The following is a 27,403-nucleotide window of genomic DNA, read 5'->3' as shown; positions in this document are numbered from 1 at the left end:
GAGCTCGCTGTTTGTGTTGTACAGTGCAATTTAAAAATTATTATTCTAGTAACATTTATAAAACCTATGATTTCCCCTTTTAACTGTATTCAAATGTGCATTCAGTGATGTTAATTACACTCACAATGTTGTGCCTCTGTCACCACTATCCATTACCAAAACTTTTCCATCACCCCAAGCAGAAATTCTGCACCAATTAAGCATTAACTTCCCATTCTCTATGCAATACCTGGCTGCTGAGAACCTGTATTCTAGTTTCTGACTCTGTGAATTTATTTATTCTAATTATTTCATATCAGTGAAGTTATACATAGTTGTCCTTTTGTGTCTGGCTTATTTTACTCAACATGATGTCTTCAAGTTTCATACATATGGTTGTACATCAGAACTTCATATGTATATGCCACACTTTGTTATCTATGTGTCCGTTAATGGACACTTGGGTTGTTTCTCTCTTTTGGCAATTGTGAATAAGGTCACTATGAACATTGGTTTGCAGATATCTGTTTGAGTCCCTGATTTCAATTCTTTGGGTACATACCTAGAAGTGGGATTGTTGGATCAGTCAATAATTCAATACTTACTTTCTGAGGAACCTCTAAACTGTTTTCTATAGCACCCGCAATGAAGGAATGTTCCTGATTCTCCACATCCTCTCCAACATTGTTATTTTTCTTTTTTCTAATAGTAGCCATTCTAGTGGATATGAAATGGTATCTCATTTTTTTTTTGTTTTTTTTGACTTTTACAAAGGGGATTTATTAAGTTACAAATTTACAGTTCTAAGGTCATGAAAATATCCAAATTAAGTATCAAGAGGAGATACTTTCTCTGTGGAAAGGCATCTGGCATCTGGGATTCCTCTGTCACATGGGAAGGCATATGGTGACATTTGGTCTTTCTTCTCTCCCATCTTCTGGTTTCACAATGCCTTGCTCAGTTCCTGTGGGTCCTTCTTGCTTCTACCTGGAGCATTTTCTTTCTTCTCTTTAAACACCTCTGGGCTCTCTAAAGGCCTCCAGAAAAGGAGACCTTCCTGAATTGGGTGGGTCCCATCTCCATGGAAACAACCTAATCAAAAGGTCCCACCAACAATAGGTCTGCCCACACAAGATTGGATTAAAAGAACATAGACTTTTCTAGGGTACATAGCAGAGTCAAACAACTACATCCCCCACATGGGGCCCATAACAAGCTGCCACCACCCAGGGAAATAGCTAGTAGATGCTTTGCTTCCTTCTTGTTCCCAGACCCAATTCTTGACTTTGCTTAGTGTCCTTGATGAGTGGGTGGAACTGGGATTGCTATGCTTTCCTTCTCACTATCTCTGGCCAACCAGACTCCACTGCCCTGACTTGCCATCCTCCAGAACAACTCCTAAGTCCCCAAATTCCTGGGCTCCCACCCTCAACTTTTGCCCCATCTAGACCAGAACTGGGCACTCAGCTAAAAGTCTGTCTGCTTTTTTTTTAAATTTTCTTTTTCTGACATGTCTGCTATTTTTTTTTTCAGGGCTTGGCTAATCTATTGGTCTATTCATTCATTTCTATATCCATTCATTCATTCACCAGCTGTTCTCTGTGTAACTAATATGAATAAGCTTCTATCTTAGGGAATGGAGAATTTTAAACAACTCGGTCCCCATGTTTTAGAGATTTAATTATGGTTCATTCCTTTTTCAGTGCTTTACAGTATACCATTGAATGAATAGACCACAACGTATGCTCCATTATGTTGTTGATGGCTGTTTAGGTTGCTTTTCATTGTTCTATATTATATTATAAACAAAGCTATAATGAATCTTTTTGTGCATGTCTCCTTGTTATAATTGTGAAAGTTAGGAGTCGAGTTACTGGGTCATGGGGTAGAGATATTACAAACTTTAGTAGATATTGTCATAAGGGTGGCATCAATGTATACTTCTACTTGCAAAGTAAGAGAGTTCTGATTCATCTATGTTATCACTAACACTTGGTGCTGCCAGTCTTTTAAATGGTAGAAAAATGCCTGCTCCATAGTAGATCCTCAGTAAAGATGTATTGAACTAAATGAAGTTTTCTTTTAATTTACATCTGATAACTGACGACATTGAGCATCTTTCCTTATGCTAACTGGCCATTCCTCTTTCCTCTTTTGTGAATTGCTTGCTGTGCTGGTTTGCAACTGCCATGCACTGCAGAAAAGCCATGTTCCCTTTTTAAAATATTTTTTCTATTTAATTGTGAAATATAACATATAGAAAAAGTAAAAAAATATTTTTAAAAAGGAGCAATAATTTTCAGAGTACATTTTAACAAATAGTTACTTAACAGATTTCAAAATTTGGTATGACTTACCATTCCACAACTTTAGGTTTTACCTTTTAGCTGCTCCAAAACACCGGAGGTCAAAAGAAACATCAGTATAATGATTCAGCAGTCATACTCATCAGTCAATTCCTATCTTCTCTATTACAACTCTTCCTTCCCCTTTGATCCTACTCCCAGTCTATCAGAGTTTTGGGGTATATTCCTGTTCTAACTTCTTCATGTTGGAAAGGGGTATCAATGCTATAAGATGGGGGATGGAACTAGATGATATTTCTGGAGAGGACATCCCCTCTGGCTTATAGGACTCATCTCTCCCAGGAACTCTCTGAAGGTTTTAAGTTTTGGGAAATTCTGCAAAGAAAGTTCTGTAGAGTGTCAGTTAGAGCCCTTTGTGCTCTGTAGGGTTAACAGGAATGATTTGGTTGGGGTTTGGCAAAACATTAGCAATATCTAGCTGAAGCTTGCATAAGAGTAATCTCCAGAATAGCCTCTCAACTCTATCTGAACTCTCTTAGCCACTGATACCTTATTTTATTACATTTCTTTCCTCACTTTTGGTCCAGGAGGCATTGTTGATCCCACAGTGCTGGCCTGGCTCACCCCTGGGAGTCATTTCTCACACTTTCAGAGAGACTTTCACCCTTGGATGTCATGTCCCCATAGGGGGGAAGGGTTGATAATTTTTCCTTGTAGAATTGGGCTTAGAGAGAGAGAGAGAGAGGCCACATCTGAGAAACGAAAAAAGGTTCCCTGGAAGTAATTCTTAAGCATAATTATAAATAGTCTTAGCTTCAGAAATGAGTTTTGCATGGGCAATCCTCAAAATCAAGGGCTTGGCCTATTTTCTTGAAAGTCTCTAATGTTTGAGAGAGTACTGGTGGATTCCCAGATGGGGAAATTTAATAGTTTCATTTTTTTTCCAATCCCACAAGAGACTTTACCAATGCTTTTAAATTATCAGCCCACCATAGTCTGGGATGTAGCTAGGTATTACATTAAGCACTACAGAATTATAAGACCTCATTTCTGTTTTGGGTTCCATGTGTTTATATTCCTTAAATGAACATTCCAGGTAGTTGATTTAGAGTGTGTGTTACATTAAATTTTGTTCAAGATGCAATAAAACTTTCTGCTTTTGGTCTCATATAATAGGTGTAGCACTAGAATATATACTATCATCCTTTGTCCTGTATTCTGATTTACCTTGGTCCCAACCAGATCAGCTTTGTTTTATCTCTAATTAAAGTCTGACCTGTTTTTTTGGTTACATTAACAATGACTGTATGTAGTGATACTGACTTTCAGAGCTTCAGAATTCCAGCTCTGAGTATTGGGTGTTACAGAGGTATCAAATATTCCAGGGAAATACCAGCTTATACACATATAACACAGCGTCTCAGAATCTGGAAATACACTTACAACTCTGGACTAAGAGTGACTGCTATAAGAGCTTACAATCTAGTCTCCAGTTTTCTTGTAAGTATTTTCTCCAAGAGACCATGCTATATTTGTTCTTTTCTTTCTGGCTTGTTTTGCCAGCGCAGTGTCCCCAAGGTTCATTAATTTTGTTGCATAGGTCATAGGACAACTCAATATTTAGTTTTTTTGAGGAATTGCCAAACACTTTCACAGCAACTGTACCATTATACATTCCCACCAGTGAATAAGAGTTTTAAATTCTTCATATCCTCTCCAACATTTGTAATTTTCTGCTTGTTTAATAGCAGCCATCCTTACAGGTGTGAGGTGATATCTTATTGTAGTCTTGATTTGCATTTTCCTTATAGCTGATGAAGATGACCATCTCTCTATGCGCTTTTTAGCCATTTGTGTTTGCTCTTTGGAGAATTATCTATTCATGTCCTTTGCACATTATATAATTGGATTGTTTGTCCTTTTGTTGTTGAGTTGTATAATTTCTTTCTATACAGGATATCAAACCTTTATCTGATATGTGGTTTCCAAGTATTTTCTCCCATTGAGTTGGCTGCCTGCTCACTTATCTGACAAAATACTTTGAGGCACAGAAAGTTTTGATTTTGAGGCGTTCCCATTTATCTATTTTTTCTTTCATTGCTTGTACTTTGGGTGTAATGTTTAAGAAGCTACCTCTTATTACTAGGTCTTGAAGATGTTTCCTACATATTCTTCTATGAGTTTTATGGTACTACCTCTTATATTTAGGCCTTTGATCCATTTTGAATTAATTTTTGTGTAGAGTGTAAGGTAGAGGTCCTCTTTCATTCTTTTGGCTATTGATATCCAGTTCTCCCATGCCCATTTATTGAAAAAACCATTCTGCCCCAATTCAGTGGATTTTGGGGGCCTTGTCAAAGAGCAGTTGATCATAGATTTGGTGGTCTATTGCCACACTCTTGATTTGGTTCCTTTAGTATACTTCTACCTTTGTGCCAATACCATGCTGTTTTGACCACTGTGACTTTATAATAGTTTTAAAGTCAGGAATTGTTAGTCCTCCCATTTTGCTTTTCCTTTTTAAGAGATCTTTAGCTATTCTTCATCTCTTTCCCTTCCAAATAAATTTGATAACTCACTTTTCCAAGTTCCAAAGTAGGTTGTTGGACTTTTGATTGGCATTGCATTGAATCTGTAGATCAATTTGGGTGAATTGACATGTTGACAACATTCAACTTTCCTATCTTTGAATACAGAATGTCTTTCAATTTATTTAGATCCTCTTTGATTTCTGTTAGCAATGTTTTGTAGTTTTCTATGTATAGGTCCCTAACATCTCTGGTTAAGTTTATTCCTAGAAATTTGATTCTTTTAGTTGCTATTTTTAATAGAATTTTTCCTTAATTATCTCCTCGGTGAGGTATTACTTGTGTATAGAAATATGACTGATTTTTGTACGTTAATCTTGTATCCTGCCACTTTGCTGAATTTGTTTATTAAGTCAAGTAGCTTTGTCATGGATTTCTCAGGATTTTCGAAGTATAGTATCATGTCATCTGCAAATAATGAAAGTTTTATTTCTTTTATTCCTTTCTTCTGCCTGATTCCTGTAGCTAAAACTTCTAGTACTATTTTAAGTAGTAGTGGTGACAGTAAGCATCCTTGTTTCATTCCTGATTTTAGAGGGAAGGCTGTTAATAGCTCATTGTTGAGTATAATGCTGGCAATGAACTTTTCATATATGCCTTTTATCATATTGAGGAAGTTCTTCCTATTCCTACTTTTGAAGTGTTTTTTATTAGAAAAGGATGCTGAATTTTGTTGAATGCTTTTTTAGCATCAATTGATATCATGATGTGATTTTTCTCTTTTGATTTGTTGATGTACTGTATTATACCAATTGATTTTCTTATGGTAAGCCACTCTTGCATTCTTGATATAAACCCTGCTTGGTCATGATGTATAATTCTTTTAATATGTTGTATTTGACTTGCTAGTATTTTGTTCAAAATTTTTGCATTTGTGTTTATTAGAAGTTTTCCTTTCTTATAGCACCTTTATCCAGTTTTGGTTCTAGAGTGATGTCAGCTTCATAAAATGAGTTAAGTAATGTTCCTTTTCCTTCAAATTTGGAAGAGTTTGTGCAGGATCTGTATTAGTTCTTTTTGGAATGTTTGGTAAAATTCCCCTCTGAAACCATCTGGCCATGGACTTTTCTTTGTCAGAAGAGTTTTGATGTCTGATTGAATCTCTTTATTGTAACTGATTTGCTGAGAGCTTCTATTTCCTCTTGAGTCAGTGTAGGTAGTTTGTGGGTTTCTAGGCATTTGTCCATTTTGCCTAAGTGGTACTTTGTTGGCAAAAAGCTGTTCATAGTATCTTCTTAGGATTCTCAAAAAATTTTTAGGGTCCATTGTAACAATCCGCACTTTCATTTCTTATTTTGCTTATTTGCATAGTCTTTCTTTTTTCTTTGTCAGTCTAGCTAGGGGTCCTTTAATTTTATTGATTTTCTCAAAGAATCAACTTTTTGTTTTGTGATTCTTTTTATTTTTTTTTGTATTCCTGTTTATTTATTTCTGCTTTAATCTTTGTTATTTCTCTTCTTCTCTTTGCTTTGGGATTTGTTTACTGTTCTTTCTCTAGTTCCCAAGGTGAACAGTTAAGTCCTGAAGTTTTGTTCTGGGAATCAAACCCGGGTCTCTGGTAGGCCAGAATTCTGTTATTGTGCCACTGTTGTACCACCCCTCTTTCTTTTTTAAATATAGACACTTAGTGAAACAAACTTTGCTCTCAGTACTGCCTTTGCCACATCCATAAATTATGATATACTGGATTCTCATTTTCATTCATCTCCAAATATTTACCTATTTCTCTGCAATTTCTTCTTTGACCCACTGATTATTTAAAATTGTGTTATTTAATCTCCATATATTTGTGAAAGTCTGGTTCTTTGGTGGTTACTTATTTCCAGCTTCATTCCATTGTAGTCAGAGAAAGTGCTTTGAGTAATTTCAATCTTATTAAACCTATAAAGACATGTTTTGTGTCCCAGCACATCATCTATCCTGGAAAACATTCCATGAACACTAGAGAAGAATGTATATCCTGGTGTTTTGGGGGTAATGATGTATATATGTTTGTCAGGTCTAATTCATTTATCACATTGTTTAAGTTCTCTCTTTCCTTGTTGATCTATCTATATGGGAGAGTGGTGTATTGAAGTCTCCCACTACTATTGTTGTAATGTCTCTTGCTTCCTTCAGTTTTGCCAATATTTGCCTCATGTACTTTGGAGCTCCTTGATTGGGAGTGACAATATGTACGATTGTTGTTTCTTCTAGGTGAATTTCTTTTTGGTGTCCTTCCTCATCTCTTATAACATCTTTACATTTAAAGTCTATTTTATCTGATATTACTATAGCTACTTCTGCTTTCTTTTGCTTACAGCTTACATGGAACATCTTTTTCCATCCTTTCACTTTCAATCTATTTGTATCCTTGCATCTAAGATGAGTCTCTTATAAGCAACATATAGATGGATTATATATTTTAATCCATCCTGCCATCTGATATTTTAAAATTGGTGAGTTTAGTCCATTGGCATTCAAAGTTATTGCTGTAAAAGCAGTTCTTGAATCTACCATCTTATCCTTTTAGTTTTTATTTATCAGATCTATATATTCTTTTTGCCCTCTCTTTCTCTCTTTTTTTTATCCTTTAAGTTACCCTTAATGATGCTCTTCAATTCTGTGCCCTCTTCCAGACCTCCCTCTCCTGTGTTTTTTTTTTCTTTTCTTTTTTAAGCTGGCAGAAGTCTCTTTAGTTTCTTGTAGTGCAGGTCTCTTGTTGACAGTTCTTTCAGCCTTTGTTTGTCTGTGAAAATGTTAATCTCTCTCTCAATTTTTTTTTTGTATACTGTATGATGCAGGTCACATTTCATTTTTTTTCCACGTGACTATCCCATTCTCATGGCACCATTTGTTGAATTTTTTGGGGGGGTGCTGGAGGGAAGTGCATGCACCTGGAATCGAGCTTGTATCTCTTCCATGGCAAGTGAGAATTCTACCCCTGAACTACTCTTGCACCCCACTTTCTCTCAATTTTGAAGGAAACTTAGCTGTATAAATAATTCTTGTATAAATAATTCTCATTCAGGATCTTAAATATGTCATATCATTGCCTCCATGGTGCCTGTTGAGTAGTCCGAACTCAGTCTTATGTGGTTTCCCTTGTATGTAGTGAATCGCTTGCTTTTCTCTTACTCCTTTCAGGACTTTTGTGCTTCACTTCAATATTTGAATTTCGTCTTAGAGTGTGTCGACATGGATTTAGTCTATTTGGGGTTCATTGGCCTTCTTCGATTTGCATATTTAAGTCTTTTATAAGATTTTGGAAGCTTTATCACATTATCTCTTCAACTAACCTTCCTAGCCCTTTACTCTTTTCTTCTCTTTCTAGGTTACTGATGATTCTTATATATGTACCTTTCTTGCTGTCCATCATTTCCCTGAAATCCTGTTCTATTTTTTCCATCTTTCTTGCCATTTGTTTTTTTTGTGTGTGTGTTCAAGTTCAATCATCCTGTCTTCTAGCTTGCTTTGTCCTTCTTCGACTTCTTCAAAAATTTTGTTGGAATTTTGATTGGGATTGCATTGAATCTGTAAATCATTTTGGTTAGCATTGACTTCTTAACAAACTTTAGTCTTCCATTCCATGAACACGGAATGTCCTTTCATATATTTAGATCTTCTTTGATTTCTTTTAGCAAAGTTTTGTCATTATTCATGTATAAGTCCTTTATGTCCCTTCATTAAATTTTGATCCTTCTATTTGCTATTGTAAGTGGAACTGTTTTCTTGATTTCCTCATATTGCTATTTACTCACGTATAGGAACACTACTGATTTTTGCATGTTGAGCTTTGTTCTAGCTTGCAAGCTTCTGGAATGTGATATAGCAGAAATGGAACAGCTGCTATAAAAAGGGGGAATTTATTAAGTTGAAAATGTACAGTTCTAATGCCATGAAAATGTCCCAATTAAAGCAAGCCTATGAAAATGTCCAAATTAAGGCACCAACAAGAAGTTACCTTCATTCAAGAAAGGCTGATGAAATTCAGGGTTTCTCTCTCAACTGGAAAGGCACATGGTGAACTGACAACATCTGCTAGCTTTCTCTCCAGGCTTCTTGTTTCATGAGCTCCCCCAGGGCCATATTACTTCTTCATCTTCAAAGGTCTCTTGTTGCATGGGCTCTTGTGAATCCTGTGACTCTCTGGACTCTCAAGGTTTTTCCAAAATGGTTCCTTCTTTTAAAGCATTCCAGCAAACTAATTAAGACCCACCTGGAATGAGTGCAGTCACATCTCCCTCTACTCAAAGGTTAATCCCCACAATTAGGTGTGTCACATCTCTGTGGAGATAATCTTATCAAATTTCCAAACTACAGTACAGAATAGAGATTAAAAGAAACATCTTAAAAGATAGATCAGGATTAAAACATGGCTTTTCTAGGGTACATAATTCTTTCAACCAGCACAAGTTTATATCCAACTCATTTATTAGCACTCATCACTTTGTTGTAGATTTTTTTGGTCTTTCTGTATATAGGATCATGTCATGTGCAAATAGTCAGTTTTACATTTTACTTTCCAATTTGGGTACCTTTTATTCCTTTATTTTTATTTTTTTGCTTAACTGCTCTAGCTAGAACTTATAGCACAATGTTGCATATCAGTGGTGACAGTGGGCATACTTCTGTTCCAGATCTTAGAGGGAAGGCTTTCAATCTTTCGTCATTGAGTACAGTGTTCATGTGGGTTTTTCCCACTTATAGTGGATTTTCTTCTCACTATAAAGTGTTCTTTTTAAATAAAGAAATGATGCTGGATTTTTTAAAAAGCCTTTTCTGCATTAATTGAGACACTCATGTAGTTTTCTCCCTTTGATTTGTAAATATGGTGTATTACATTAATTGATTTTCTTGTGTTGAACCACCCTTGCATATCTGGTATAAAACTTATTTGATCATGGTGTATAATTCTTTTAATGTACCATTGAATTCGATTTGCAAGTATGTTGTTGTGAGTTTTGCATGTATATTCATTAGAAACATTGGTGTAATTTTATTTGCTTCTAATAACTTTATCTGACTTTGGTATTATGGTGATGTTGGCTTCGTGGAATGAGTTAGGTAGTGTTCTCTCCTCTTCAATTTTTTAGAATAATTTGAATCAGACTCATATTAATTCTTTTTGAAATGGTTGATAGAATTCTCTATGAAGTCACCTGGTCCTTGAGTTTTATTGTAGGAAAGTTTTAGATGACTGATGCAATCTTTACTTGTAATTGGTTTGTTGATATCTTCTATTTCTTCTCAAGTCAGTGTAGGTTGTTCATTTGTTTCTTGGAATTTGCCTATTTTATCCTGGCTGTCTAATCTGTTGGCATAAGTTTTTCATAGTATTCTCTTATGTTCCTTATTTTTGTGGTGTCAGTAGTAATATCCCCCCTCTTATATCTGATTTTATATATTTACATCTTCTCTCTTTTTCCTTTGCCAGTCTAGCTAAGGGTTTGTCAATTTTTTTATCCTCTCAAAGAACCTTCTTTGGTTGGTTTTGTTAATTCTCACTATTATTATTATCATTATTATTATTTTTGCATGGGCAGGCACTGGGAATCGAACCAGGGTCTCTGGCATGGCAGGTCTCTATTATTTTTTTTAATTCTCAATTTTATTTATTTCTTCCCTACAGCCTTATTTCTTTCCTTCTTTTTCTTTCTGCTTGCTTTGGGATTAGTTTTCTGCTCATTTTGTAGTTCCTCCAGCACTGACCTTCCTGCATCCCATAAACTTTGTTTTGTTGTGTTCTCATTTTAATTAGTCACAAGATATTTATGGATTTCTCTTGTATTTCTTCTTTGAGCCACTGGTTGTTTAAGAATATGTTATTTAACTTCCATGTATATGTGGATTTTCCAGCTCTCTGCCTGTTATTGATTTCCAGCTTCATTCTATAACAGTCATAGAAAGTGCTTTGGTAATTTAAATCTTTTAAAATTTATTGAGGCTTACTTTGTCATTCAACATGTGATCTAGGAAAATGATCCATGGGCCCTTGAGAAGTATATATAATCTGCTATTTTTGGGTACAACATTCTGTGTATGTCTGTTAGATCTAGTTCCTTTTATTATATTATTCATTTTCTCTGTTTCCTTATTGATCTTCTGTTTAGATGTCCTATCTATTTATTAGAGTGGTACCTTGATGTCTCTAACTATTATTGTAGATGTGTCTGTTTCTCCCTTCAGTTTTGCCAGTGTTTTCTTCTTGCATTTGTTTGCACCTTGATTAGGTGTATAAGTATTTATGTTTGTTATCTCTTATTGGTGGATTGACCCTTTTATTTATATTTAGTGTTCTTCTTTGTATCTTATAACAGCTTTTGACTTAAATCTATTTTGTCCAGTATTAGTATAGCTATCTCATCTCTCTTTTGGTTACTATTTTGGATTATCTTATCCCATCTTTTCACTTTCAACCTATTTGTGTTTTGGGGTCTAAGGTGAGTCTCTTTTAAACAACATATGGTTGGATCATATTTTTTTTATGCACTCTGCAAATCTGCATCTTTTGATTGAGGGCTTTAATCCATTAACATTGTGTTATTAATATAAAGGCTGTACTTCAGTCATTTTGTCCTTTAGTTTTTATGTCATATCTTTTTGACTCTCTTTTCCTTTATTACAATTCTTTTTCTCTATAGTGGATCTTTTGTGATATATCTGACTGATCCTATACTCATTTCTGTTTCTGTATATTTTTAAGATACTTTTTTGTAGTTACCATGGGGTGTTTAGTACACAATGTATGTCTAAACATATGGTCATGGTCAGGTTCATGTGTCAACTTGGCCAAGTGGTGGTACCTGTTTGTCTGGTTGGGCAAGTGCTGGCTTGTCTGTTGCAATGAGAATATTTCATAGAATTAAATCATGATCATGTCAGTCACGTCCACAGCTGATTCCATTTGTAATCAGCCAAAGGGGAGTGTCTTCTGTGATGAGTGATGCTTAATCTAATCAATGAAGGCCTTTTAAGGGGGATTCAGAAGAGACAGGCTCTGCCTGTCTCGGCTGATGAGCCTCTCCTGTGGAGTTCATCCAGACCCTCCATTGGAATTGTCAGCTTCACAGCCTGCCCTGTGGATTTTGGACTCTATGTTCCCACGGTCACGTGAGATACTTTTATAAATTTTATATTTGCAAGTGTTCCCTGCTGATTCTGTTTCTCTAGAGAACCCTAACTAATATACATAATAATTTGAAAAGATACTGACCTTAGTTCAATAACATACGTGTTCTCTGCTCCTATATCCCTCTGTCTCCCCCTTTATGTTGCTTTTGTCCCACATTATTTCTTTGTATTTTGCATATTCATTGTCAAAAAATATGCTTTTTTTCTTCTTCAATTTTATTTTGAGTAGAGTCATATTTTGAGGATACAGTGCTATTTTGCAATTACCTATTTAATTACCTTTATTGAAGATTTTCATTTCTTTACAGTTTTTCAAGCCACTCTCTCCTATCTTTTCCTTTTAACCTGTGGAACTCCTTTTAGTAATTATTGTAGGGTTGGTCTTTTGTTGATGAATTCTCTCAGTTTCTGTTTATCTGTGAATATTTTAAGCTCTCCCTAATTTTTAAAGTACAGTTTCTTTTCTGGATGAAGGATTTTTTGGCTGACAGTTTTTGCCTTTCAGTACCTTAAGGATATCTTACCATTTCCTTCTCATCTCTGTGGGTTCTGATGATAAATTGGCACTTAGATCTTATTGAGGATCCTTGAATTTGATGAACTGCTTTCCTCTTGCTGCTTTCAGAATTCTCTCTTTATCTCTTGAATTTGGCATTTTGATTATTGTGGGTCTCTGAGTAGGTCTATTATGGGTTTATTCTGTTTGGAATATATTGGACATGTATATTTATGTCTTTCATAAGGGTTGGGAAGTTTTCAGCCATTATTTCCTCAAATATTCTTTCTGCCCCTTTTCCCTTCTATACTCTTTCTATGACAGCCATGGACATGTGTATTTTAGGCTGTCACTCAAATCCCGGGGACACTGATCAAATTTTCTACTTTTTTCTTGTCCCTTCTGTCTGTTTTTAGTTTTGGTTTTCCTTTCTTGTAGTTCACTGATTTTTTTCCTTCTGTTCAAATCTGCTTTTGTGGTCCTCCACTGTATTTTTAATTTTCATTTTGGTTCAGTTATCCCCATGCTTTCTGTTATGTTTCATTTTAAACTTTCAAATTCTTCTGTATGCTACACATTATCTTAATATCATTTATCTCTACATTCATATTTTCCTTCGTCTCCTTGAATTGATTAAAAGATTTATCTGCCATTCTCTTATTAGTTGTTCCAAATTCTGCATCTCCTTAGAAGTTGTAATTTGTTCCCTTGATTGGGCCATATCTTCTTGTTTCTTATTATGGCTTGTCACATTTTGCTGAAGTCTGGGCATCTGATTCTTTTGATGTGTTAACTCTGAATGTCAGTTTCTCCCTCTTGTCTAGGGTTTTACTGTTGATTGGCTTTGTGTTAAGTTTCTCTTTGATGTTTGGTCCAACATATTCTGGAAGTTTAGAATAGTCTGTGTTGTACTGTTCAGATTTTTTCAGCTCCTCTGCACCTGATTCTTGCCCCGTTTCTGTTATGTTTTCCCAATGTGGAAAAGAACAATTAGAAACTGGTTTATAAATATATTTGTACACAAAGAATAAACACATATACAGAGAACCAAATTGCCAGAAAGATGAATTCTAATTGTTCTTTTCCACATTGGGAAAACATAGCAGAAAAAGAAAAATAGTTCCCTCGTGTTCTTAACCATTTTCCATCTATACTGTTAGTAGTTTCTATTCCTTTGCTGATTTTTTTTTCCAATGTAAGAATGAGGCTTCTCAGTTCAGCTTTAATTTTGTTTGCAACTTCTTGATCAGAACTCTGGAGAAGACTAGAAAGAATAATGGCACCTCAATTCACATTAGTGCAGGACTTCAGGTTTTTCATACTAACATGCTCTATAAGTGTTTTTGCAGAACAATCTTCTCTTCCATTTTCTCTGATCTTTTCATCTTGCTCTATTAACCACTTCAGAATTAGTTGTTTGGCAGGATGTTCTGCAATATGAAGCTCCCTGTCCTTGCCACCAGAATGCAGTTCTGCCACTGCCACACTGGCAATTGCATTCATGGCAGGCTGGATGTCTCCAATGGCAGACCCCCAACGGCGGTCACCAATACACATGCAGACTTATCTAGTACCATCTCTTGGGCAGATCCTTGCAGGTAGCTTAACAAGCCTGAGGAAATGGTTTTCACTGGCAGAACTGTGTCTTTCTTGCTGTGTGCATTTCCATTTCCTTTCTGCAGAACATCAATAATTTCTCAAATGGTATGTGAATGGTCTCTGGGGCTCAGTAAATACAACAGGACTTTCCTTCCATGTTTGTCATTTACTATGTTAGGCAAAGAACTGAGAATTTCTGATATATGATCTGCTTCACAAGTTTAGTATCATCAGTATAATCAAATGATGCCAGTAAAACCAAATGGGAGTTCTCACCATTAGCCACTTTTTCAACCTAAGCTTTCATTGTTTTCACAATCAGTTTCCTGTCCTTTGGTGTGCCCTGCCAGAGGCAGTGTATGGCCACTCAGTTACCATCGTGTGTATGTGCCAGGTATACCACCACTTCTCGGATAGCTTTTATAATTTCTAATCCAAGTTATGGGGTGCATAAGTAAAAAAGTCCAAGAATATTTTATGAACCAATGAGTACTTAAGAACAGCTTCCTTTTGGGCCACTGGAGTTGGAATCTGTTTCGTATAATCCATAATAAGCTCTAGTTGTTCTGGCTGTACCTCGAATACTTTTACCAGGGTTGGTTGATTTACTGACTTATAAAGCTGAAATATATTCCCATTGATTTCCTCTGTCAACCTGTTCCTCTGCTCCAAAGTAGCTTTGTCCTTATAGGCATACTCCACGGTGGCCTATGCTTCTGCATGTCATAGCACCTTCCTCACTTGCCCTCTAAAACTTTTGATTATCTCTGCAAATTGTGGTTTGCTTCTATATGTGATAAATTTCTTAACAATATTTCTGGAATATTTGGCTTTACTTAATTCAACCAAATTATCTCACAATTCTTCAAAAGCCTCTTTTCTCTGCTCTTCATTACCATACTGAATGTAACACTGAATGACACGTGTTGAATCATGGGCAAATGCAATAGTTTTAATTTCCCCTTGAATCAACTTCTGCAAATCATTCATCAACTTTATTCCTTTTTTCTTTTTCACAGCCTTTTCTTCTTAGGATCTCCCAAATCTGTTTGGCCTGAATACCAATATCATAGTTGTTTTTATCACTGAGTTGCCTGTTCTGCTTCAGCTATTTTCTTCTTTTTGAAATCATTGTTTTTGGGTTTCTTGGCTGCTGATTCATCACTTTTACTGTGTGGCTGGAATTTTCTCTTGTTGAATTTATTTCCTTGTTGGAATTTGTTCTTTGGTACTTTGTCTCCTTGCTTCTTCTTCTTCTTTTTCTTTTTAGCTTTTAAAAATATTTTAATAACTATACTTTGGTCTAGTTTGCAATCTTATATATTTTACTTTCTGCATTTAAAAACATTGTTCTGAAAAGGAGACTAGGGCTTTTACTAGACTGCCAAAGGGGTCCACAACTCAAAAAAAGGTTAAGTTCAAGTTTTTGCTTCACAAACTCTTTTCAATTTTCCATTTTTTGTCCTTGTGGACTGAAATTCAATCAAACTTAAAACAAGAACAAGATACTATAAGAGATGCTGTCCCGGTCCCATCACCAACACTCACAATTTCACTCGCTCTTAACCCTCCCACACCTGACCTTGTGCTAAATGGAGTTGATGATCCTTATGAATTCACTTAGCATTTACCACATACCCAGCTCAATTCTATGTACTTTTCATCTACTAGCTCATTTGTTCTTTGTCCAGTTCTATGAAGTAAATGTGATTATTACCCCCATTTTACAGATGAGGAAACTGAGGCACACGGTGTTAATACCCTGCCCAAGGTCACATACTAGGTAGCAGAACCAGAGTAGAGCTCAGGCAGTCTGGCTCCAGAGCCCACATCCTTAACACCATATGCTCCATGCATGAGCTAAAAACATGTTTGAGTCCCAGAGTCTTCATACATGTAGCAGGCAGAAGACTTTCTCTCTCACCGTGGTTTCCTAATTTACAAAAGCTTGGGAGCCAATCTGGGTGCAAATCTTGGAGACCTGCAGTTCTTGGGTCCAGAAGACTGTAGGTCTACAATATATATTCAAGATGATTTGGAGGAAAAAAATCTGGAAATGAATTCAAGATATGATTAAACTACATTTGCCAAATTATTTGTCAAGTTAGATCAATCCAAGTGGTAATCTCTTTAAAACTTTATGTAATTTATGAGGCACCACAAAAACCCCAAAAAGTAGCTGTGTCATAATGAAAGCTTATCCCTGGTCACTCTGCCAGAGACATGACTGCTTTTGACATTTTAAAAGAAAATATTTTTATTGATAAATCTTCACACAGATACATTTCATACGTAGGGTACAATCATTGGCTCATAATATCATCACATAGCTGTGTATTCATCACCATGATCATTTTTTAAGATCCAGAAAAAGAAATAAAGAGAAAAAAGAAAAACCTCTTACATAGCATACCCCTTACCCTGCCCTCTCATTGACCGCTAGTATTTCCCTCTATCCAATTTATTTTACCCTTTGTTCCCCCTGCTATTTATTTATTTTTATCCATATTTTTTTACTCATCCATCCATACCCTGGATGAAAGGAGAATCAGACACAGGATTTTCACAATAACACAGCCACATTGTAAAAGTTATATCTTTATACAATGATCTTTAAGAATCAATAGCTCAACAGTTTCAGGTACTTCTCTCCAACCACTCCAATACACCATAAGCTAAAAAAGGATATCTGTATAATGCATAAGATTAGCCTCCAGGATAAACTCTCGACTCTGAAATCTCTCTCCTTGCTGCTTGTTCTTGAACTGTGTCACATCTTTTCCCCCTCAGGTTTTGTGGCACCTTTCTCAAAGTTTTAGATACAATTTTAAGGCCACCTTCCTTAGCAACTTTCCTTGGGAATGTCTTTGAAGGAACAGAATCATTGTTTTTATGAAATCTGCTTTTTTCTTGTAATGCCTTTTACCCTTTCCTGTGAATATTTACCCCCTTGACTTCCATGATAACTTGCACACACGGGGCCAAGGCACACATGGGGCCCAGCTCTACTGTTGCAGCTTCCTCACCTTGCCACACTTCTAGGTCCTCTCTAAGATTAACTTTTTTCACATGGGCTGGCACCGGAAATTGAACCTGGGTCTCTGGCATGGAAGGCGAGAATTCTGTCACTGAGGCAACATCGCACCGTCCCAAGATTAACTTGTATGTGCAATTGTTTCACGTCCAGGAAAATCTTCCTTATCTCTGTCCCTTCTCCATGAATCCTAATCTTCCCTGTTTCTTTTTTACAGAATTTTCTCCCCAGCCCCTTTGATTTATCTTCTATCCCTCATTCAGTGCTCCCTTTTCCTGACATTTTTCAGTTCTTGGACCTGTCCTGACTCATAGCATTTCAGTTTTCCTCCTTTTATTTTTTTCAGAGGGCTCTGCCTTCAGTTTCTTCCCCATTAGGGTATCCTGCCCCAAGGACCCAGATACGGTCTATTCAGAAAGGTGGGTTAATCCAGAAAAGTCTGTTTTACATTTTAGTTGGTCTAGCATACTAAGACTGGATTGAGTGTGTGCACCTCTTGCCAACAGTTCTGTAGTGTACGCTCCCTCACTCTCTTTTTACCCTGGGGAATGTTTGTTGCCCCACACCTCAGCTGCTTGTGTTCTGCCCTAGGTCTCTGCGGACTTGGTTCCTTGTGCTTGGAAATCCATGGGGTTCTACGATTGCTGTGAGTGGCTCTATAATGTGCATGAGTGGGAGGAGGGACCTGGGATGTGCTCCCTCTGTAGACTCCTGAGTAGCACAGAATGAAGTGATGGGTCTGTGACAAAACTCTTCTATCTGATCTTGATGATCATTTTTCTTTTTCTTTAAATCAATTTCTTCTCCAGTCTCTATAGTCCTTCAGAATTCCAAAAAGTGGGATGTGTCTCATTATTCATTGATTCTTGTGGGGGGTCAGGAGCAATGAATCAGGCAATAAATCAGTCCCTAGCAAGAAGAAGGTATCCGGAGTCACAAGATCCAGGGCGGGAAGTTCCCAAGAGTTAAAAATTGAACAATAATTATTGTTAAGAAACTAAAAGAATGGGATGTATTGTGCAAGAGCAAATGGCATTTCTCTGCTTCTGTAGATAAGATTGCTTGCTTACAGCTGCAAACCAAGATGTGGCTCAAAAAGATAATGTCTTTTTTCCTGCTTCTGTGGATACGCTTGTGGTTTTTACCTCTATAAGCCCCCCTGGAGAACTCCTCCGGGCTGCTCTCTGATTCCTCCTTCTTGAGTTTCTGAGGCAGTCCCCCGCCGGCTAATAAAGACTCCTAACTGGCTTGCAAATTGCTTTGACTTGTGTGGTCTCTCTTTTGGTGCGTCCCACAACAATTCTGAGGAAAGACTTTTCCAGGGGATATCTTATAACACCATTTTGATGACTTGTATTTCTTCTTGTTTATTTTTTTGTCTTGTAATATTTTGTTGATTCCTGTACATTTTAATATTTGATGTATTCATTCCAAGATTTAATCAATCCCTGAGCTATTTCTTCCTAAAGTTTGTATCCAACTAGTGATATGACAGAGATTTCCTTGCATTTTGGGAGATAACAAAAGCTAACAAACCTGTGCCCAAAATACCTTTCACAGTGTTTGCAACTTGCTTTGAGTTGGCTGGTATTCTTCAGGGTGCATCCCTCCTATCAAGAAGATCAGCTGGGGCAAAAGTGAAGCCCAGTCTCCTTTCTGTCTTTTCTGAACTTACTTCTTGTCTGGGCTCCTGATTGCTCCCAGCCTTAGGAATGTAGGTAATAGAATTTCTCCCCCTCCAAGATGCTCTATTGTATGCCATAAAGCAGATAATTCTTTGCCCTAGATCAGTTTGACTTCATTGTTTCTTACCCTACCTCAGCTATCTAGAATCTGCTTCTGCCTACAGAGCAAGTTCTGGGAGGGTGAGCTCCAGATGAATTTTGGGTTCAGTCTTTCAGGATGACATCTGATAGATAGGCATGGACATAACATAGGTGTTACTCTGTTCCCTCTGGAACAGGATGGGGATGGTTCTGCACTGTACTGCCTGGGGGAGGGGCCAGCAAGAATGCCACAAGCTTCTCCTATCATATTTTAAGCTGTGTTTTCTTGATTTTGACCTCACACCATTACTTCAATCCTTTGACTGTCTTCCAGAGTTTTGAGGAAGATGGCTCTGCCAGGTTTTGCTAGTTTTTCTGAGATTCTGTGGGAGAACAGCACTCTGGAGTATCCTATGTCACCATCATCATCCACCTGGATCCCTTCTCTCTACTTTTACAAGCAGAAATTGAGGGTAACCCAAGAAGTTCTCAAAGTGTGCCAATTACAGGACTGTGCTAAGTATAGTTGGCAACAAGTGTACTAAGTATAGGAGATATTGATCCCATTTGGAGTCATACGAAATAAAAGTTAAGATCTCTGATCATCAGTCACATTATACAAGTAGATGGAGGTTTCAACAGCTTGGATGAGAATTACTTAAATATTGTGGTTATGTAACACTGTTAAGTGGAAACTCTAAAAGGCATGCAATTCAGAAGACACCAGGTTGCAAAGAAGCTAAAACCTATAATTTAAGGGATAGATGTTAATGGCGGGCACATTAAAAAAATGGTGTAGAAAGTAAAGTTTTGTTAAAAAAGAGAGGTCAGTCTTCCAATTAGTGACTTGAATGTGGATCATTTTGGGAACAGCAACCATGCTTGGGACTTAGTAAGAATCAGTCATGTAAATGCAGCAATTTGGGCTGATCTTTGAAGGTACTCTTTTACTTTATAATCTGGTAAGATTATTGAAATGCGAGGAAAGCACTAGAATATGATCCTCATATCCCTGGGAAGATATAAAACCTGAGCTTGAAATTATGAAAAAATTTGTTAAAACCTTAAGTGTTGGGCAGGTCACGGTGGCTCAGCAGACAAGAATGCTCGCCTGCCATGCCAGAGGACCCGGGTTCGATTCCCGGTGCCTGGCCATGTTAAAAAAACAAACAAAAAAAACCTTAAGTGATGGTCTTTTGTATAAGGGTTAGGTGTTGATATAGCACTATATTGTATAATCATTATATTTACATGTTTTATCTGCAGTTTGATTCATCAACTATATAAATTTTTAAATCAGTACAAATCATTTGAGATAATTTGATTTTTCAAAATTTTAATCAATGTTTAGATAGTCAAGAAAAATTGATTTCCATGTTTTAATTGGTAAAGTTTAATGGGCTGTGGAACTAGGGGCAAATAATTGAAGATACTACTCCATTCCAGGCACAAAAACTCTTTGAATATACTCTAACTAGCTGTCAAAAGGCTTTGTTAAGTTCTCATATGGATTGTGGTGGTGAAACCATGGCTATATGATCATACCTGGAACCTGGATTTTTAAAAATTTAAGTTGGATGTATGATGTGGGAATAAGACTGTTTAAAAATGAACAGAGAGATACAAATGCTGGAAAAAATGTGGAGAGAGAGACGTAAGTATTTACTGTTGGTAGGGAAGTAGAGAGGTACAGCCCCTCTGGAGGGCAGTGTGCTGGCTCCACAGGAGGCTAAGGGCAGGGTTGCCATATGATCCTGTAAGCCTGTAGTTAGGTGTATACTTGGAAGAAGTATACATTGTGGGGACACAAATGGACATTTGCACTCTGGTGCTTATGGTGACAGTGTTCGTGATTTGCAATGATGGAAGTGACCAAAGGGTATTTTGACTGAGGAATGAAAGGGGGAACTGTGGTGTATACACACAACAGACTATTGAGTGACTGTAAGAAGGAATGAAGTTGTGAGGCATGCATCTAGGTGCGTGATCTTTGAGGACAGTATGTTGAATGATACAAGAGAAATGAAAAGACAGATATTATTATGCCTCACTGCTATGGACTAAATATAACATGTAAACTCTGAGAATTGAGTTTGAGAAATTATCAGGTGAAGGTCTATTGTAAGGGTCCTAGATTGTAAGCTCTTACAGCTATTTCTAAATTCTGAGATGCTGAGCTCTTTGTGTCTAATGTGGTTGTTCCTTGAAACTTTGGGTATCTATGTGACATCTGAAACCCAGAGCTAGAGTTCTGCAACTATGAAGTCAGCATTATCTCATACAGCAACTGGTTAAAACACTGAAAAAGTAATCAGACTTCAATTAGAGATATGAATGGAGGACTAAGGTAAAGCAAACTAAAGGGTAAAGTATGATAGTGACTGCATGTTAAAGCTTCAACTTCTGTGTGAGACCAAGGGAGAAGATATTTGTTTGGTGCACAATTTATATTTTTGGTAAAACACTATTCTAGTTTGTAAGCTTCTGGAATGTGATATACCAGAAATGGAGTGACTTTTTAAAAGGGGAATTTATTAAGTTGTAAGTTTACAATTCTAAGGCTGTGAAAATTAAGGGAACCCTATAAAAATGTCCAAATAAAGGCATCCAGGGAAAATACCTTGATTTAAGAAGGTTGAGGATGTTCAGGGTTTCTCTCTCAGCTGGAAAGGCACATGGAAATGTCTCCTAGCTTTTTCTCCAGGGGTTTTCTTCAATGGCTTTCCCAGTGCTCTGTCAGTTCTTTTGGCTTTGTTGGTTCTGGTAGCTCTGAAGCTTTTCCCCCGAATGGTTCCCTCTTAAAGGGCTCCACTAGCAACCTCATCTTGGATGCGTGGAGTCACATCTCCATGAAAACCATTTGATCAAAAGTTACTGCCTACAATTGGATGGGTCACCTCTCCATGGAAACAATAAAAAAGAACCCAAAGAGCGATATTGAGGGAGGATTAAAGGACATGGCTTTTGTGGGGTACACAACAGATTCAAACTGACACATACACTATCTAATCTAACTTATATGGCCAGCTTATTCAAACACTGTAATTACATGGAACCTTGAATAAGGAATGAGATCTTGTTGTTTTGTACAGGTTGGTGGGATACCCCAATATATCCTAGAGCAATATGGACTAAAGATTAAAAAGTATTTGCAAAGTCCTCTTAATGGACTGGGGATAAAAGTGGAAATATTAAACTTCCCCACCTAGGGAAGACCTGATATTCTCACAATCATTGGGGACTGACAATTTGATGGGCCAGGCCCTTGATTTGGGGCTTGCCCTTATGAAACTTATTCCTGGAAGGGAGAAGCTAAGCCTCTTTGGGGTTATGCCTAAGAATCACCCCCAGAGAACCTCAACAGCTCACATGTGGCCTCTCTGTCTAAGCAACTCCACAGACGAGCTCACTGCCCTCCCCCACTATGTGGAACATGACTCCAGGGGATGAGTCCGGTCCTGGCATTGTGGGAGTGAGAAAGCCTTCTTGACCAAAAGTGGGAAGAGACATGAGACAAAATAAAGTTTCAGTGGCTGAAAGATTTCAGATAAAGCCAAGAGGTCATTCTTGAGGTCATTCTTATGCAGTGTATAGATATCCCTTCTTACTTTTGGGGTATTGGAGCAGCTAGAGGGAAATATCTGAAACTATTGAACTGTAATTGAATAGCCATGATTCTTGAAGATGATTGAATAACTATAGAGCTTTTAAAGTGTCACTGTGTGATTGTGAAAGCCTACCAATGGACACCTCCTTTATCTAGTATATGGATAGATGAGTAAGAAAAAAGACAATAAATAAATAATAATGGGGGGGAAGGGGGCATGGGATTTTTGAAAAAGTGTTCTTTTTCACTTTTATTTTTACGTTTATTCTGATTTTTGTTTTTTTGGAGTAATGAAAATATTCAAAATTCATTTGTGATGACAAATGCATAGCTATGTGATGATACTGAGAACCACTGATTGTACAGTTTGGATGATTATATGGTAAGTGAGTATATAATACATTTCAATAAAATTGTATTAAAAAGCCTTTATTAGGTGATTCTCTGACAAGGTGAGACCTAACTTTTGGCATCTTTGTGAAGTTCACCAAAACTGCCTTGAATATCACCCATACCTTCTCTTGCAGCATTTTGTTTCCCTCTTTTCTTGCAACCCATGCTCCTATCCTTATGGTTTTCCTAGCAAGGAAATGGGTTTAGAGATCAAGAAAATTCTTTGTGTGTATAGATTTTATAAGAGAAATGCTAACTCCTTTCTCATTAGGGGCTCCCAGTATTACTACCATCTCTCTGGATAAAATTATTGATCACGGGTTGAGCAACTGAATTATGATGATTCAATTATATACTCTATTCCAAGGTTAAAATAATTGGTTGACTGATGGGGGTGCTATGAAAGCTGAGCCAGTATCCATTGGTATTTTTCCAATGGGTCCTTGCATATTCCACACAAGCTCCAAGATAACTATGATCTTAATTAACACTGCCCCACTTAATCAGAGCTTCCTTAAGGTAAAGCATCATACCAAGGAAGCTGGCTCAAAATCAGCTCCCTACTGTGTCAAAATCAGGCTTCCCTCATGAACTCTCTTAACCTACTTCTCTACTGCAATCTTTCTTTCCCATAAGTAATTTAAATCATGTATTTAAACTGTGGTTAAAATGTATTGTAAATTAAAATGTATTGTGTTGCCTTTACCCACCATTTGGCTTTTCTTGGGCTACTTATATGTACTATTACATGTGTCTCTAATTTCAAATATTGGAGTGACAAACTCTCTAGTGGCCAAAGCCTCTAGGATGCTGGTTTCATCTAAACTTTAAAGCAATGGTTTTCATAGTTGTGCTCCAGTGACCCACAGAGCTCCCTGAAGTCCTTTTGGGAGTTCGTACAGTAAAGACTATATACAGTCTTTTTATATACATATACAGTAAATATACTGTATATTTACTATATACAGTAAATAAATACAGTAAAGACTATTATTGTATTTATAATACAATAATGTGACTTTCCTTTTTCAGTTCTATTCTCTCATAAGTGTGCAGTGGAGTTTACAGAGGTTTACATGATGTGGATATGACAACAGTTTGAATGCAGACACAAATTTGACTATCTGGTGGTATTTTATAAAGATAGTCATTAAAGAAATTTACAAAAATGTAGACCAATACCACTCTTCTTCCTAAATGATTTGAGTGTTGGAAAATATTGTGACCATTCATAAAAGGTTTACTATTATTATTACGGTACATATCAATAGATACAACATATGTAAACAAAAGCTTTTTGAGATTCTCAATAACTTTGAAGGGTATAAAGGGCTTCTGAGACCAACAGATTTGAGAACCACTACTTTACTGACAAGTTATTTCAAATTTATTTAAAATTCTCCAGTTTGTGGGAAAAATATGGAAAGCTGCCAACTCATTTTATGAGCCAGCATAACTTTGACAACAAAACCTATTAAATGATACCAAAAAAGGGAGAGAAAAACCCATAGCTCAATCAAACACCAACTTAGATGCATAATTCTAAATAAAAATACTACTAATAGAATTCAGGGCTGTATCAAAATAATAACATGCTAAAAATTCAAGTTTCTTCTTCTCAGGGATCGACTGAAGTTATGAAGAAAGTTTTACAGAAGAACAGATCTAAATGTCCACAAAGATAATAGAGGATGTTTAGATTTAGTAGTAATTAAGGAAAAGCAAATTAAAGTAATGAAGAAATTTCACTTTATAGCCACCTAAATGGCAACATTTTAAATGGGTCATTTATTATCTACTGTGGGCAAGAGTGTAACATCTACTGCTGCCAGAAATGTGATGTTGCTCTTGAAAAACCATCTAATAACAATCATTGAAGCTAAAATTCCATACACCTTTAACCCATAAATCAGGGTCCCACAGAAATAAAAGCTCCTGTAATGTTACATTTATAAGGATGTTTTACATAGCCTTGTTTAGTACCAGCACTGGGAGCCAAATGAGCACTCGCCTGTGGGTGAAACTTTGAATAATTACGGTGCATTGACCCTATATTATACTAGAGGCATTTCCATATTCTTGATGCAGAAAGGCATGCATTGGGATCCAGTGTTGTTAAACCAAAACCAATTAATTTCTATGTGTTGTGTTAATACATATGTAAGTATATATATGAATGTGTATCTATTTAAGCATACATAAGCATGGAGAGCAGATGGAAAGTGCATTTAAGCTGTTAACAAGAATTGTTGTGGGGAGTTGCTGATAAGAGTGAAGAGTAGAAAAGAGGATGGAAGGTTACTACCCCCATTAAAAGAAAAACCTCCAACTAAAAAGCATGTGTTATGTTTGCATTTGTGCATTTATTTAAAATTATATATTTATAAATTCTTTATGCATACAAAGAAATTAAATAAATTTAGAAAAGAATATCAGATTAGAGGCAATAAGTGGCAGAGCACTCAATGTAATCACATAAAAGACCAAGAATGCATGCATTATAATTTACAGCTGAGTTACAGGGAATAGTCCTGTACCGAGAGAGTGAGAATTCCTGGCAGTAGAGAATTATTCTCTTTGGGGCTTACCTATAGGTGGATATCTAGGACAGGTCTAGCCCAGAACAGGAAAATGCTCAACTTCACAGCACAAGTAAAATCAGAGGCAATTATCCAATAGACACGGAAAAGATTCCTATTTAGTAATCTACCCTTTCATCTTGACATTGCAAAACTTGCAAGACGAGTTGATGTTTGACTGCCACTGCATTTTTATTTTTAACCCTTCTCTGCTATGCCATTGTTAGAGTTGTAGGTTAAATTACACAGCATAATCAAAGTCAAAATGGTCAAACACAATTTTAAGTATTAGGGAAAGAAAAAAAACTTGTTTTTTATGTTCTTATGGAAATCATTCATTTTTCAGGACAGGTCTGAGGCTGATATGGAAATATGGAATTTATCCAGAAAATATATCCAATTGCAGCATATAGATACATCATATCCGTAATGTATATAATACAGTTAGGTTTATACTAAAGATACAATAAGGATGTAATCTATAGAATTAAAAAATGGATATCTTGACATGAATCAAGTGCATGATAGTGAGAAAAATAAATTATTTCCTGGTTAATTTTTCAACCCTATCTTCCAAGAGGACAAAGTCTACTGAAGAGCCTTTATATCCTGCCTTCTTTCTTTCTTCTAGGAATATGACAATTGGTTGCGGCAGATTGGGATGGAGGATTGTCGTATTCCCCAGACTTGTAAGACTCCGGAAAGATAAGTAGGGGAATCAATCTATTTATATAGGAGAAGTTGTAGGTTTACAGAAAAATCATGCATAAAATACAGAGTCCCCATAAAGTGCTCTATTTTTAACACCTGGCATTGGTGTGGTGCATGAAAACACATGTACTATTAACTATAGTCCATGGTTTAACATGGGGCTCACTGTGCTGTGCATTTCCACAGATGTTTTAAAAAAGTGTATTCTAGTGACATATATACAACCTAAAATTATCCCTTTTAACCATATTCAAATATATAAATCAGTGCTGTTAGTTATGTTCACTAGGTTGTGCTACTAAAACCACCATCCTTTACCAAAATGTTTCCATTGTCTCTAACTGACTCTACATTTTAAGCTTTAATTCCCTATTCCTTACCCTTCTCTGACCCCTGGTAGCCTATATTCTAGACTCTGAGTTCATGAATTTGCTTAATTCTTGTTATTTCATGTCAGTGAGGTCATACTGTATTCGTCCTTTTGTGTCTGACTTATTTTATTCAACCTGATGTCTTCAAGTTTCATCCATGTTACAGTGTGTATCAAAACTTCATTCTTTTTTATGGCAGAATAATACTCTATTGTGTGCATATATTACATTTTGTTTATCCATTCATTCGCTGGTAGACACTTGGGTTGCTTATAATGTGTCCCTTCATCGCCTCCTACTCTTGCTGGGTTCTCACCATCTTTAACTGTTCCTGTTAAGACTCCAGAGATTCTCATCACTAAATCCAAGGCTCTTTTTAGTCCCTGATAGAACTACTTGGCCTGTCAGCAGGATCAACCCTGTAACCAGTTAGACTTTTTGACCTTCTTTCTTTGGCTTTTCCAACACACACCCTCCTTATTTTCTCCCTAGTCATCTGGCAACTCTTTTCAGTCTCCTTTACCAGTGTATCTTCTGCCTGATGCTTAAGGGTTGACTTGTCTTCTCTGTTTATTTTCATTCGATGAACTTACCTTAGGAGAATTAATGCAGCTCTGTGAATTTAAGTACCATCTATAAAACAATGACTCTAAAGTCTATATCTCTAAGCTCCAGACCAATATAACTGTCTGCTAACTCAGCATCTCTACTTGAATGTCTTCTAGGAACATACCATTCATCATCCTCTAAACTGTTGAAGTCATATTCTTCCTATCCCACTCAACCTGCTCCTTCTTTGGTATTTTGTCAGGGAGTAAAAAAGGACAGTCATTCATGATGGTGTGGTAGCCCATGACAAAC

The 27,403-nt window shown here is 36.6% G+C and overlaps 1 long non-coding RNA gene and 1 pseudogene across 1 annotated transcript in view; one reads left to right on the top strand and one right to left on the bottom strand.

Moving 5' to 3' along the window:
- Nucleotides 1-13,484: 13,484 nt before the first annotated feature.
- Nucleotides 13,485-19,149, bottom strand: LOC143690463 (pumilio homolog 3 pseudogene; annotated as a pseudogene).
- Nucleotides 19,150-21,149: 2,000 nt separating this feature from the next.
- The window catches only part of LOC143691286 (uncharacterized), a 153,330-nt gene continuing 147,076 nt past the window's right edge, over nt 21,150-27,403 (top strand). Inside the window, exons 1-2 of the long non-coding RNA XR_013179443.1 lie at nt 21,150-21,228; nt 26,092-26,149. This is a non-coding gene — a long non-coding RNA (uncharacterized LOC143691286). The remainder of the gene's footprint in view (nt 21,229-26,091; nt 26,150-27,403) is intronic.

The sequence above is a fragment of the Tamandua tetradactyla genome, chromosome 7 (assembly GCF_023851605.1).
Source record: "Tamandua tetradactyla isolate mTamTet1 chromosome 7, mTamTet1.pri, whole genome shotgun sequence".
Taxonomy (NCBI): Eukaryota; Metazoa; Chordata; class Mammalia; order Pilosa; family Myrmecophagidae; genus Tamandua; species Tamandua tetradactyla.
The sequence above is the reverse complement of the archived record's forward strand: the minus strand, read 5'-3'. Positions and strand labels throughout refer to the sequence as shown.